This window comes from Phyllostomus hastatus, unplaced genomic scaffold, assembly GCF_019186645.2.
Source record: "Phyllostomus hastatus isolate PE091 unplaced genomic scaffold, TTU_PhHast_1.1 phas_contig_34, whole genome shotgun sequence".
Lineage (NCBI taxonomy): Eukaryota > Metazoa > Chordata > Mammalia > Chiroptera > Phyllostomidae > Phyllostomus > Phyllostomus hastatus.
Genome location: NW_025333857.1, coordinates 61,442,290 through 61,453,079, shown reverse-complemented (window position 1 = coordinate 61,453,079; position 10,790 = coordinate 61,442,290). Strand labels below are relative to the sequence as shown.

At 38.8% G+C, this 10,790-nt stretch overlaps 1 pseudogene; it reads left to right on the top strand.

Annotated features, from left to right (window-relative positions):
- Positions 1–9,574: 9,574 nt before the first annotated feature.
- On the top strand, positions 9,575–10,063 carry LOC123820261 (annotated as a pseudogene).
- The last annotated feature ends 727 nt before the right edge of the window (positions 10,064–10,790 follow it).

Below are 10,790 nucleotides of genomic sequence, written 5' to 3'. Positions count from 1 at the left end.
GAATGCCCTTTTCCCTTGACTTCTATGACCTCCCACTCTCCTGGTTTTACCCCTATCTTTTCTTCATTGCCCATAACTATGTGAGCAAACCCAGGGGGATTTGTCCCAATGAAAGTGTGTCCCCTTCATGTCAGGTGTCTCTGATTCTCAGTCTACCTGATGGAGGGCTTGTTGTTTCTCTCTAGGGAGCCTGTGTTCAAATACACAATCTTTTGTGTTTCTTTGGAGGGCTTTCTGGGGACTGCCCTTCCCAACCCCCTGGTATGGCAGGTCCAGCTAAAGCTTGACATCCTCATCTCTCAGCCCTCTCAGCCCTGGGTAGTTCATCCTACAACCCCTGACTAGAAAGGCCCCATTCCCCACTGGGGTCCACTTAGAGAAATCAGCGAGAATGTTTAAGCCCCAGGCACCCTCACAGGTCCACTCCACCCAGGGATACTCCCCTATCATTTCAGTGGAAATTCAGTCACCCATACTTCCTCTCTCAAGATCCACTGACTCTCACTTACCCCTTTCTCCCCAGCCAGCACCATCAGCCTTAGAGTATTAAAATCTCTGCAGGTCCAGTTGTTTAAAACACTTCAGAAGTGAAATAATCATCCCTCCCTGGGTTTGGGGGTAGAGTGAAGGAACAGAGGTTGGGAGGGGGACAAGTCAAATACCCCTCCATGAGGAGACAAAGAGGAAGAAGTGCTGACAGTCTACAAAAGCAGTATTCCACCCCCTCAACATTCGCCTACCTCCCTCTTAATACTTCTCCTGGTTCTCCTGCCCCACTTCACTCTTGCTGATAATGGCCATTAAACTTGCCCAACCTTTGGCACCTAGAGGCACATGGGAAATCTTTCACCAGGAACTAGACCTTCTTTAAACTAGATTTGGAAGGATCTAGTAGCTCAACAGAGGGCTATCTATACTACAAACCCAATACTACTTGGCAACCTCTAATAACACAAAAATACACTATTCTGGACCAATTTGTTTCATTCAGAGAAAACCAGAATGTTGCATTGTGTTAGTGTGTGGCAGTTAACACCAGTCTTTGTCTTAACTGGGGACTCTTTCAGAAAAGAGATTATATGTTGTTAAATTCACTTCAATTCAATCTAACAATTATGTTATGTGCCCTAGATACATAGCTGGCCATTACTTCAAGGAGCCTATGTTCAGTGATAGGGGTAACAAGGAACCAGATGATTACAGAAAGAGTGAAGAGGACATCACAGGCAAATTTCCCAGCAGAAGGGACAAAGGACTACTCCCAGGGTGAAAAAAAGTGTTAGCCTGGTGAAGAGAGTTTTAAGTAGAGCAGAGAATGCAGGCAAAGCCCTGGAGGTACCAGGAAGGCTGGTGTGCTGGTGTGTTTAGGAAACTGGAGGCAATTCAATCTGAGAGAAGAGTGCTGGTGGGGGCTGGGGGTGGGGGGGCAGGGGCAAAAGGAGAGATCAAGCAGCACAAATTGAGATAAGACTGAAGAGGTGGATGGAGCCAGGAACAAGATGCACTGTAAGCCATGTTAATGGTTGTGGACTTTCTCCAGAGCATCCTGGGGATCCATGAATGGACTTGAAACAGGGGAAGAACTTGATATGATTTCCAATTTGTAAAGAGTATTCTGACTGCACTCAGTAGAAAGAATTGGTTGGGAACAAGGCTGCAGTCAGAAGATCCACTGGAAAGCTGTTGCTTGTCATCCAGGAAAGAGGTGGCTATGGCCTGGACTAAAGTATTATCAAAGAGATGGGGATGTCAATGAATGAACACCAGAGATATTGAAAAGGCACAGCCAACACCCTCTGACAACTGATAGAATGTAATGATGGAAAGAGAAGGAAGTGTAAGTAGGATACTCAGGTTTCTGGCTTGAGAAACTGAGTGCATAATAATGTCACTCTCAAAGCCAGATGGTCCTAGGAGGGAAACAGTTTTGGCTCAGGGATAGGAAGGTGTTTATATACCACTTACAACAACCCTGTAAGATAAACAACACTCTTAGCATCTCATAAATGGAGACACTGTCAGTCTGTGAGGTGAAAGGTCATAAAGTCAAGAAGAAATGGAGCTGGGATAGTACATGGGTCCCTAGGTACAAGGGAAGCCCAAAAGGCCAAATTCCAAAGAACAAGGAGCTGCTCATCATTAACCTCACCCTGGAAGCTCACACTTCCTTTTTAGGGGAACAAAGGGAGAAAATCCAAGAGCTATCACCCACAGTCATTTCTGTCCATCTCAAATTTCCCACTAGATAGAGTTGGGGCCTGGACTTCCTTTATCCCCACCACACAATTTGCAAGCTTTTCACCCATGGTTAAAATGGTCCCTGTATGTAGGGAGGCAAAGGGTAGCATTTCCTCTTGTGGAAGAAGCGTCCCCACCTACTCCCTAGCTTCACCTTGCACATGCATGGTTCCTTTGCCACTGTGGTCTGGAGTCATATCAATGTCCACTGCACTTGCTTCTTTAAACAATCATGCAAAAGGAAGTAACATGCCACCACAATTATTAAACCACTTCTCTCTGCTCACAGCTGGGCCTAATTCAAGCCAGGCTATCTGACGTCTGTAACTTCTGGATTTTTGGAGTATGCAGGCCTCAACCTTCTCCCCTTCTCAATAAGTACAAATAATCAACCACCAGATTTGCATCAAATACCTACTCCACTTGGCATAATGGAAAGCTCAGTGATGAAGAAGATTCATTATAAGCCAGGGCAGTTTTATGTCTAAGAGCCGAATTAAAGTCATAAATTCAAAAGATGGAGAAACTAAACATTTTGAGTTCCTACTATATGCCAGTTCTATATTAATGTTTTCCATATGGTATTTCATTCAATCTTCACAATAAACATGAGTTAAAAATTATTTTCCACATTTGATACACAGTGGGAGAAGAAGCCCAATGTGTCAAAGACTGGCAAAACCTTAAATAAATTCAAACTCCCTTGCAGGTATTGCTATGGATATGAGTCCTGACCAATAGAAGTTATATGTGCCACTTCCAGACCTGGTCCATAAAAGCTCTGTGTGATCCTTCACTTTCCATCTTCTCTAAGTCACACCCTGGAGCATCCTAGAAGTCCTATGTTGAAGATGACAGATATTCTTTGGTCTAATTACCTGAATCATTGCAAAGAGCAGACTGCCCCTTCACTGGACTTCGAGAAGTAAAATTCTACTGCAATAAGCCACTGACATTTAATAGTTTATACATAGCTGTAGCTAACATTCATTCATGAATATAACAGGCTTCAAAGACATTAAATTACTTGCACAAAATCAACCAACTAGTTAGTGGCAGAGAACAGATTTGAATTTAGGTTTAGGGAGGGTTCCTGATGAGGTGTAACTTTATTATGGCTATAGCAAATAAGGAAGATTTTAAAAGACAGAAAAAGGGGCAGAGAAAGGAGGACATATTCTTAACAAGTCTGAATGAAGCAAAAATCCTATGCTGGAGAAATCCTGGAGAGAAATTGGAACTGTAAATTGGAACTTGTAGGACAAGTTACATTGTGGTGACCAACAGAAACCTAATCTCAGTGGCTTAACACAAACAGAGGGCATTTCTGACTCATACTACATTCCAGTGAGAGTCCCCAGGAGTCTGACACATGTCACCTCTGGTAGTATTTCCTGGGTCAAAGAAAATAACATCATTGCATTTTAAAACTCAGAATTGGAGGAAATACAGACTACCATCTACCCAGAAAGGAAAAGATCTGGAAATATTTGATAAGCAGCACTGATGGCTACTATAGAGTCAAAATGGGAGGGTCCTGGATATCAAAGTATAAAAATATATGTTCCTTTGGGAAATACTTTAATTAGACGATTAACCATCTAACACTTGTCGAAAGCAGAAATTCTTATTTCTGCCAGAGACAGAGCAGAGTTATAGCCTGAAGGACTACAGGGAGCTTTGGGAAAGGCAGTCTGGATATATATTGGCAGTGTTAGGAATGTGCACACCACTTTCCCTCAAATTTCTTTTACATACAAATATCTCTTACTAGTTAACTCTTTGCTTATTTGGTGCTGGATTCAGACTATTTGAAACTGAATTCCAGACCCTGCCACCCACCATGGGTGTGATATTAAATAAGTTGTCTATCCTATTTCAGCCTTTTTCATCTATAAAATGAGAATGATAGTAGGAGCTATCTCATAAATCTGTTCAAGCATTATATGATTTAACACAAGTAAAAGCTCTTAATACATTGTTTTTAAAATATTCACTGCTGCTAAACACTCAAGAAATCACAAAGGTATACACATTCTTTACAATACTACAATAAGTAGAAATTTGAAATTCTCTAATATTCCATCAATGTAAAAATGACTACACATGTGTGCAGAAAGGCAGAAAGGGAGTACCAAATAGTTATTTTTAAAGTAAGTCAGCATCATATATATTGATCTGGAAAAAGATCTATACCAACATTACAAAATTGTGAAATTGTAGAAAACAATTTGCTGGACACGCCGCATAGTATGATTTCATATGTGTGGGGGGGGGTGTACATATATATGTCATGATAAATCCAGGGTAGGTACAAAAGTAAGTTTACAGTGTGAGCATGAAACATAGTTTATTCTTGTATTATTATATATTAATCTTTGAATTACTTTCCATACAAACAACTGTAAACCTACTTTTGTTTCACCCTGTCTACTAAGGCATGGTTACTCCTATAAAAATATTTTTAAATTATTGGCTGAGAATGAGGTGCTATTTTAAGTTGGTTGTTCAGAAATGGCCTCTCAGAGCTGAGCTGGGAAAGACAAAAAGTTATGTATAAAAACAAAAAACTGCTCGATCTAATAAATGAATTTGGCAAAACAGCAGGATACAAAGTCAATATCCAGAAATCAAAGGCATTTCTGTACACCAACAATGAAACAACAGAAGCAGAAATCAAGTAAAAAATTCCCATTTGACGTAGCAAAAAGAAAAATAAAATACCTAGGAATAAACCTAACCAAAGAGGTAAAAGACCTGTATTCAGAAAACTACATAACACTGAAGAAAGAAATCAAGGAAGACACAAACAAATGGAAACATATACCGTGTTCATGGACTGGAAGAATTAACATCATCAAAATGTCCATAATGTACAAAGCAATTTACACATTCAATGCAATACCTATTAAAGTACGCCATTGGTGCACATTCAATGCAATACCTATTAAAGAATGCCATATTGGAAATATGCCATTGGTAAATGGCATATTTACCATATTACCAATATGCCATTGGTAAATGGCATATTTCACCGACATAGAACAAACACTTCAAAAATTTATATGGAACCATAAACGACCCCGAATAGCTGCTGCAATTTTGACAAAGAAAAGCAAAGTAGGAGGGATCACAATACCTGATACCAAACTGTATTACAAGGCCACTGTAATCAAGACAGCCTGGTACTGGCATAAAAACAGGCACATGACCAATGGAACAGAACAGAGAGCCCAGAAATAAACCCAAGTCTCTATGGTCAGTTAATATTTGACAAAGGGAACAGCAACATAAAAAGGAGTAAGAATAGCCTCTTCAACAAATGGTGGTGGGAGAACTCGACAGCTACATGCAAAAAAATGAAACTCAAGCACCAACTTACACCTTACACAAAAATAAATTCAAGGTGGATAAAAGACTTAAACATAAATTGTGACACCATTAAAGTCCTAGAGGAGAACACAGGCAAGAAAATCTCAGATATTTCACACAGAAACATTTTTACTGACATGTCCCCTAGAATAAGGGACATAAAGGGAAGAATAAACAAAGGGGATCTCATCAAAATAAAAAGCTTCTACATGGCTAAAGAAAACAGTATTAAAATAAAAAGAGAATCAACTGTATGGGAAAACATATTTGCCAATAATACCTCAGACAAAAGTTTAATCTCCAAAATATGTAAGGAACTTACATGACTCCACTCTAAGAAGACAAGCAACCCAATTAAAAAATGGGCAAGGGACTGGAACAGACAGTTCTCCAAGGAGGACATACAGAGGATCCAGAGACACATGAAAAGATGTTCAATATCACTAGCTATCAGAGAGATGCAAATTAAAACCACAATGAGATACCACAACCTCTCACACAGGTCAGAATGGCCATCATAAACAAACCAACAAACAACACGTGTTGGAGAGGTTGTGGAGAAGAGGGGACCCTAGTGCACTGTTGGTGGGATCGCAGACTGGTGCAACCACTATGGAAAACAGTATGGAATTTTCTCAGAAAACTAAAAATGGATCTGCCTTTTGACCCAGCAATTCCACTGCTGGGGCTATATCCTAAGAACCCTGAAACACCAATCCAAAAGAACCTATGCACCCCAATGTTCATACCAGCACAATTTATAATAGCTAAGTGCTAGAAGCAATGTAGGTGCCCATCAGTAAATGAATGGATCAAAAAACTATGGTACATTTACACAATGGAATTCTATGCAGCAGAAAGAAAGAAGGCGCTCCTACCCTTTGCAACAGCATGGATGGAGCTGGAAAGCATTATGCTAAGTGAAACAAGCCAGGCAGTGAAAGACAAATACCATATGATCTCACCTTTAACAGGAACCTAAACAACAAAACAAAGAAACAAGCAAAATATGGTCAAAGACAGTGAAATAGAGGACAGGCTGACATTGACCAGAGGGGAGAGGGGAAGGAATTTCAGGGGAGAATGGGAAGGGTTTACAGGAACAAATATAAAGGACACATGGACAAAAACTAGGGGTGGGGGGTGGAAATGGGAGGGAGGTGGGGAGGGATGGGTGGGTGGGCTGGAATGGGAGTAAAGGACAGAAAAATGTACTTGAACAATTATTAAAATGAAATTTAAAAAAAAACAAAATGCATGACCTCACACCCAGATATTGGTTTACAACACTATCGTCCATGAAAGAGAACTAGGACTCCTTGGGGAAATGGCTGATTCTAGGGCTGGGACAGAAAAGGTGGAAGATGAGCCTGGAGCATCTTACAGTGCTCAAAAGTGAGAAAATGCTCAAAAAACAAAAGGATGGAAAACATTAACAACAGGGAAAAGTTGCCAACTGAAAGAGCTCCCAATGTCTAAAGTCGGAACAATTTGAGCACCAAAATAAATATCAGATTTTACCTGAAAAGTATAAAATAGTTATGGGTCCATATGGTATCGATGAATGAGTACAAATAAGCAAATGTGGGAAACAGACAAATAAATTTCCCATGACAAAGAAGTCTGAATAATGTATATAGATATTCTGCCCTCAAGGAAGTGAAGCATGACTTCATCACCCTTTGAGTGTGGGCTGCACAGTGACTTCCTTCCAAAGAGCAAATCACAGAACAGGGGGTGGAGAGTTTTAGAGGAGAGAAATCTGACGAGCAGCATCTCAGCTCAGTGAGCAAGCTTAACATCACCAGTGATAAGTCATGTTCATAGCATGTGCCCTTAATAGGAAGTGATGAAAATACCGTCTTCCTCCCCAAAACCATAACCCCAGCCTAATCATGAGAAAAGCATCAGACCAACCCTGACTGAAAGACATTCTACGAAATACTTGAACTCAAAACTATCTAGGTCATTAAAAACAAGGAAGGTCTAAAAACTGTCACAGCCCAAAGCAGCCTAAAATCAAAACAAAAAGAACAAAGAAAAAACATTATATGTAATGTGGGATCCTGGCACAACAACAAAAAAATTAAAAATTATGGAAAAGCTAAGAAATTATGGACTTCACTTAATAGTATATCAATATTGCTTCATTAGTTGTGACAAATGTCCCACAGCAATGTAAAACATTAACAACAGGGAAAACTGTACTATCTTTACAACTTTTCTGTAAATCTAAAACTATTCGGAAACAAATAGTTTACCTTTTTTAAACTGAGTTTAAGTCCATGAACAGGAGAAGGAACAAGCTATCCTGTGACAGAATACTATTCAATAACAAAAAGGAACCAATTATTAATAGATGCCACAATATGGATGTATCTTAAGGATCCTGTACTGAGTGAAGGAAGCTGAAGACAAAAAAAGGATAGACTGCATGATTCCATTTACATGGCATTCTAGAACAGACAAAAATAACCTATGGCAATAAATGTCAAATCAGTGGTTATTGGGGGAACACCAATGAGGGGAGAATGGACTACAAAGGGACATGAGGGAATTTTCTGGGCTGAGGGGAATGTCTGCTGTCTGGAGGTACACTCATTAAAATTGATTGAATGGTACACTTAAGATCTGAATTAAATATATAAATCAAAGATCTGCTATAAATAAATTTAAAATATAGATAAATAATTATTAAAATATGCAAATCAATTCAAAACACATATTAAATTGTGGAAAGAAGGAATCAAGGGAGGGGGTCCGAGGGAGGAGGGAGAAAGAAGAGATGTTTTTGAAGCCTAGGAAATTTGGATTACAAGAAAGATTAAAATTGTGTCTAATTCCTTCACTTTAAAGAAATCATTTGTTTTAACTTTCCAGATACATACCTAACAGAAACAGGATAATACCACTCATATTGTAGTCATTTTCTGAATTAACAGTATGTCCTTCAACAACACCATACCTGTGGGACACCAAGGCCATGCACATTACAATGGTATTTTATAACCTTGTACAGACATGGCAGAAACTGCTAGTTGCCTCACTAAGGGTTATCCCAGGGAGTGCTTGGGCAGAGAGTCTTAAGAAAATCAATGACTAGATCATCTCCATCCATTTTGATACTTTTTGTAAGCTGACCTGCCTGCCTGAGAATTCACCTTTGGTCAAGACCAAGCTTTGGGCTCACCTCCTGGATTCCCACTTTCCCTTTCAAAGTCACTTTTTTCCCACTCTAATAAGAAAAGACAGATTTTTCATCCAGCCTGAACATTGCTATTATTATTATGCAGCTTGTCAAAAGGGATGATTCAAACGTTGGTATTGATGTTGAGATAATCAGTGAAGTTAAGGAAAAGTGAACAAATTCCTTTGCAAGTCAGGTGGTTTCCGATCCTTGTTTTCAACAAAACTAAGGAAGTAAGTTGTCAACTGACAACTGATTAAAAATAGTATTTGATGTAGCCCACAGTGTGATTTTCACATTGCACCTCAAAAGAGTTCAGGGAGTTGAGTGACATTGCTCTAAAATAATTCTTTCCATTTCCACGTATTTATTTATGGAACAAGGTTTGTCAACACTTGAATCTATAAAAGTATAGTTAGAAATGTAATTGGTGGTTATGCCTATGCTTCCCAGCACTAATAACTAATCCACTGGCATGTAAATTGCTTTTTAAAGCTTCATTCCTCTCATTAAGAGATCCATTTTATGTTTCATAGATAATTTTTATCAATTATACAGTAGCAATAATTGTAATGATAATCCAAAAATTTCCTGGGTTTATAGCCACATGAAATTACAATTTCCATTTCTATACATATTGTTGTGGCTGAGAGGCATGATAAATGAAGTGCCGGATTTAAAAAGGTCAAGACCCAGCACTGTACACTCGGTAAGTGAGGAGTCCGCAGTCCGGAGAGGAATGCCCACCGCAGAGCCTCTACAGACCTTACAGCAAAGATGAAACCTGATGAAGCGCCTACGTTTGACCCAAGTCCACTCCAGAAAGGACACTGGAGCCAAAATACAGCTACATTTTCTCCAGCCATTTCCCCAACACAACTTGGAAAAGGTTTGGTTTCGAGGCCTCTTTGTACTGCTGATTTAAATAGAGGCCTTTTAAAGGTACTAGGTCAACTGACAGAGACTGGCATTGTCAATCGGAACCGTTTATGAAACCTTGTGAGCACATGAAGAAATCTGGGGATTATTATGTTACCGTTGTGAAAGATGTGACTTTAGGACAGATTGTTGCTACGGCAACTCTGATAATAGAACATAATTTCATCCATTCCTGTGCTAAGGTTATTATTAACCCTTACTTTGCTAAACAAGAAACTCAACTGTTGTAAGATTACCCTTAAATGTCTATCACAAATAGTTGGTTTCTATAAAAAGTTTGGATGTGTAGTATCTGAAGAAACTGCACGTCGGAGGTTTCTAAAGTAAAAATCTTTTAAGAAAGACATTTGTCAAAGGAGCTAATGCAACGAGGCTATGTACCCTTCCTGGAGTTGGAATAGTTTGCTGCAACCCAGTGGCCTCCGCAAACACTGGATTAGAAAGCACTGTGATACAACAGATACAATAACATGTAGAAGATTACTTTGGGCTGGTGGGACGTGCTGTGAGTTTAGATTACGAACGAATATTATAAAGAGCATGATTTTTAGCCAAAGCAATTTATGTTTAACTAGAATCTTTTTTGCATTCTATTTCTCAAAAGTTTGGCCTCATTTCCTGGTAGGCAGAGCATAGGACTTACGTGTTTTGCTCTCTGTACCGCTCATTTTTTAAAAAGCATACGAAGAAGGCAGTTTCTTATCACATTCATAAAATTAGTATTTTGTTTCAAAGAAACATATATAAATACAAATTAAGGGTGTATCATTTCCTGTACATTACTTGAAATTGGATAAGTTAGATATATTATAATTCAATGTAGTACCATCTGTTTACCCTAATAGTGTATTTGCAAATAACTTGGTCACTCTTTTAAAGTAGAAATGAAAATTAACCTGTAAAATATGACAAGGCTCAAAGTAAGACAATTTAAAAGTACTGTACATCTAAAGGTTTATATAATTCTAATGTAGGAAAAGTACCACCTTTCTTATATGTGAAATATAATAATTACTGGTACTCATTTGTTTAAAAAATCTAAGCAAATAAAAGG